The sequence below is a fragment of the Marmota marmota genome, unplaced genomic scaffold (assembly GCF_001458135.2).
Source record: "Marmota marmota marmota unplaced genomic scaffold, marMar, whole genome shotgun sequence".
NCBI classification, from domain to species: domain Eukaryota; kingdom Metazoa; phylum Chordata; class Mammalia; order Rodentia; family Sciuridae; genus Marmota; species Marmota marmota.
The window spans coordinates 6,704,240-6,708,314 of record NW_025999924.1 but is presented as its reverse complement, the minus strand read 5'-3'; the positions used below and the strand labels follow the sequence as shown (position 1 = coordinate 6,708,314).

General features: G+C 39.1%; 1 protein-coding gene across 1 annotated transcript in view; it reads right to left on the bottom strand.

Annotated features, from left to right (window-relative positions):
• Window positions 1–4,075, bottom strand: part of Il6st (interleukin 6 cytokine family signal transducer) — a 108,187-nt gene that overhangs the window by 48,165 nt on the left and 55,947 nt on the right. The gene's annotated exons all lie outside the window — the stretch shown is intronic.

Here is a 4,075-nt window from a genome sequence, read left to right as displayed (position 1 = left end):
CGGTATAGTTTTTTTTTTTTTTTTTTTTTCTTTTTAAGTTAGTAAATGAGTTTGGGTATGATTAATCAGTGAATCCCAGAACTGGTAACCTGCCAAGAAATTAAGTGTTTTTTGCGGTTTGTTCCTCCCATTCTGTGATAAAAAGAAACACCGAGTAAAAACCAATTTCAATGAATTCACCCCTACTCCCTGACCCTGCTGCCTGGAAAATGAATCTAAAGGCTCACGCTGATACACATATTTTTTTCCAAAGCAAGATGAGAAGCTTAAAAGATAAGGGGTGTGTCTGTAAAGAAATACAACATCAGTATCTACCTTGGAAGAATGGCAGGCCATAGAAAGACAATAATGGTTTAATGAACAAATTACACCCCTGAATTAACAATTACTAAAGTTATTCATTATGCTGAGAATTCAGATGGAATTAAACATCAAATCATGATATCTTAGTTGCTGAATAAATAATTTTTAAAAAACAGTGACATGTATCTATAAAAGGAGTCTCAGGTAAACTTGAGAATGATACTGCAACTCAAGTACTAATCTCTTGCTGCTCCTTATAGTCTTATATCTAACCTGCAGAAGGAGTCCGGATTATATTCTAGCTTTGCCCTTTATAGGTGTGTTTATTCTACGATAAACTATAAAAATTTGGAAAATTTACAAAGAGCTAGCAAACATTTAGAGACAATATATAGTGATTAAGCTGTTATCAGACTGTCTAAATTTGAATCCTGGTGCTGCTGCTTCTTATCTCTGAGATTGGGCAAGAATTTTCAATTTCTTCATCTGCAAAGTGAGGATAATGGTAACAAGCTAATAGGATTGTTCAAAGAATAAACATGATTAAAATACATGAAGTGCCTGGCACATGGTAAGTGCTCAATAAATATCAGCTGTTATCATTTTTCTCTGCTTTCTGTGTTAATGCTTCCCAATATTTTTTTTTTTATCATGGCATATGATGAAAATGATATTTCTCAGGGTTTGGGGTGGATAAAAGGGGATCAATACACAACCACACACTAGCCTACCTTGGTGCACTGGTCGGAAAAGTGAGGTTCTTTTGTGGGTTTTTAAAATATTGATTTAGCTTAGGCCCTGCTGCCAAGAAACTCACATTTTGTGTGGGTGGCTAAAGACCTAGGTTAAAATTACGAATCAATATTAAAGAGAATTTTCAGTACAACAAGCAGCAGGAAACATCTACTCTGCTGGACTTATATGACTTTGCAGACACCTCTATAAAGTATTGGCCCTGAAATGACTACCTTCAGATAAGAATTTATCATTAGAAAGCCCTGTTAAATGGAATGGAATAGAAGACACGGAGACAAACCACACAGATACAGTCATCTGATCCTTGACAAAGGTGCCAGAAACATAAACTGGAGAAAAGACAGCCTTTTACACCCATGGTACTGGGAAAACTGGTTATCTATATGTAGAAGAATGAGACTAGATCCCTGTCTCTCACCCTGCAAAAGTCAATTCAAAATGGATCAAATACTTAGGAATTAGAACAGAAATTTTCTAACAGCAAGAAGAAAACATAGGGTAAACACTCCAACATGTAGCCACAGGCAATGATTTCCTAGATAGGACCTCCTAAAGTTCAGGAAATAATACCAAGAATTAACAATTTTGATGGCATCAAATAGTACCAAGAATTAACAAATTGGATGGCATCACAGCAAAGGAAACAAGTGTGAAGAGAGAAACTATAGAATGGGAGAAAATCTTTGCTAGCAACTTTTCTGACAGAGGATAAATCCAGAATACATAAAGAGCTACACACACACACCTTGAGAGCCACAGCCGAAGGGGCTCCAGCAAACTTCCAGCTGCCAGCAAACTTCTAGCTGCCAGCAAACTTCTAGCTGCCAGCTGATTGGCTCGCTTAGGTGGTGCTCATTGGGCTGTTTCCCCGCCCTTTCAGACCAGGGAGCTGCTCATTGGGGGACTTTTTTGGCTCCACCCACACGACCCAGCCAATCGGCCTCAAGGGGGGGGGGGTTGAGAGGCTTGTGGGAAGCGGGTGGTGGCAGTTGGGCTCTGAGGGCATTCCTGAAGAGCTTGTGTGGTGTGACGTGTGTTCGTTTCTGCTTGATAAGTGGCTCCTGAATTGTGCCCAGCCAGACTGCGGCACGCACACGCATGCGCGCGCGCGCGCGCGCGCACACACACACACACACACACACACACACACAGCCAATCAATAAGTGGGCAAATGAACTACAGATACATTTCAGAAGAAATAACAAATGGCCAACAAATACATGAAACAATGTTCAATATCTTTAGCAATTAGGGAAATGCAAATCAAAACTACCCTGAGATTTTATCTTTTTCCATTGAAATAACAGCCATCAAGAATACAAACTACACCAGGCAGGGTGGTGCATGCCTATAATCCCAGCAACTCAGGTGGCTGAGGCAGGAAGATTACAGGTTTGAAGCCAGGCTCAGCAACTTAGACCCTAAGCAACTTAGTAAGACCCTGTCTCAAAATTAAAAAAAGGCTGGGGATGTAGCTCAATGGTAAAGTGCTCTTGGGTTCAATACCTAGTACAATAAAATAAAATATCCAAACAACAAAATCTGAAGAAGATGTGTGGGAAAAGAAACACATAGTTGGAGGGGATGTAGATTAGTATAACCACTATGGAAATCATATGAAGTTCAATCAAAGACTAGGAATGGAACTACCATATGACCCAACTATACCAGTATTTGGTATTTATTCTAAAGAATTAAAGTCAGCATACTAAAAGCATACCTATGTTTATAGCAGCACAATTCACAATAGCCAGTTAAGGAAACTAGCCTAGGTGTTCATCAGTAGATGAAATGGATAAAGAAAATGTGGTAGATATACATTATGGAGTTTTGTTCAGCAATAAAAGAAAAATGAAATTATGTCATTTGCTGGTAAATGGATGGAACTATAGAACATCATGCTAAGTGACATAAGCCAAACTCATGAAGTCTAGGGTCAGATGTTTTCTCTCACGTGAAAGCTAGAAAGGAAAAAAATGTGTAAGTGTGTATGTTTATGTGTGTTTTGAGGTTGGGGGATCTCATGAAAATAGAAGTGAGACCAGTAGAGAAGATGAAAGGGATGGGGGCAGGAAGGGAAAAGGGTATGAAATTGATCAAATAATGCTGTTATAATGTACACATATGGATATGTAATAATTTCACTGTTGTGTATAATTAGAATGCACCAATAAGAAGAAAGAACAATAAAACACCCATCAAAAATTGCAATGTGCACCTTTTAAAAAATAGTTGTGGCATCTTGTTCATACCAAATATTGCTTTGATAATAATGGTTTTCCTGGTGGGGAGAGAGAGGAAAAAAGAAAGAAAGAAAACTCTATCAAAATGCAAAGGTAAATGGAGAAAAATGGCAGGTGGCAAGTTCTCCATTTCTGCCTGCCTTTCTATTTACCTAAACCTGGCCCTGAACAGGCATCCATCTACTTTCTTGTCTGGGCCTAGTTGTATTTCTGAAACTGTGTCATTCCTGGACCTAACCACATGTCTTGTGTCAATCTAATGATTTCAGCATCTATGATAATTAATCAGCTTCTTGACCTCACAATTTCTCATCCTTTTCTTTTCTAGCGCTCAACTTCACTGTATAGAAGCAACCAATAGATAGAGCCACACCTTCAACATAGTCATTGAATGAAATTACCTTCAGAAGTTTTGTTTCCTTATTCGTATCCATAGCCACCTATCCCTCTGCCTCCCTTTGTGCTCACTCCCACTGAATTTGTCCTCAGTGTGACTTCCAGTCTTTGTTCTTATAGCTTATCAGTTATTTCCTACCTTCTCTTATCTTCTAAGTAATGAGAACCCTTTTGCCAACTGTTTTAACTGCACTTTCACTAGTATCTTCAGTTCCCTTGACTTTCAGCCATGTTTTCCTTATCAGTCTGTTTCCTATTTCTCTTTTCCTTGAACTATTAGCCCCACCCAGACATTTGTTGTTGTTGTTCCCCCTCCCCCCTTCCCTTCCCCTCCCTCCCCCTCCTCTGCCCCTTCCTTCTTTCTTCGTTCACAGGTT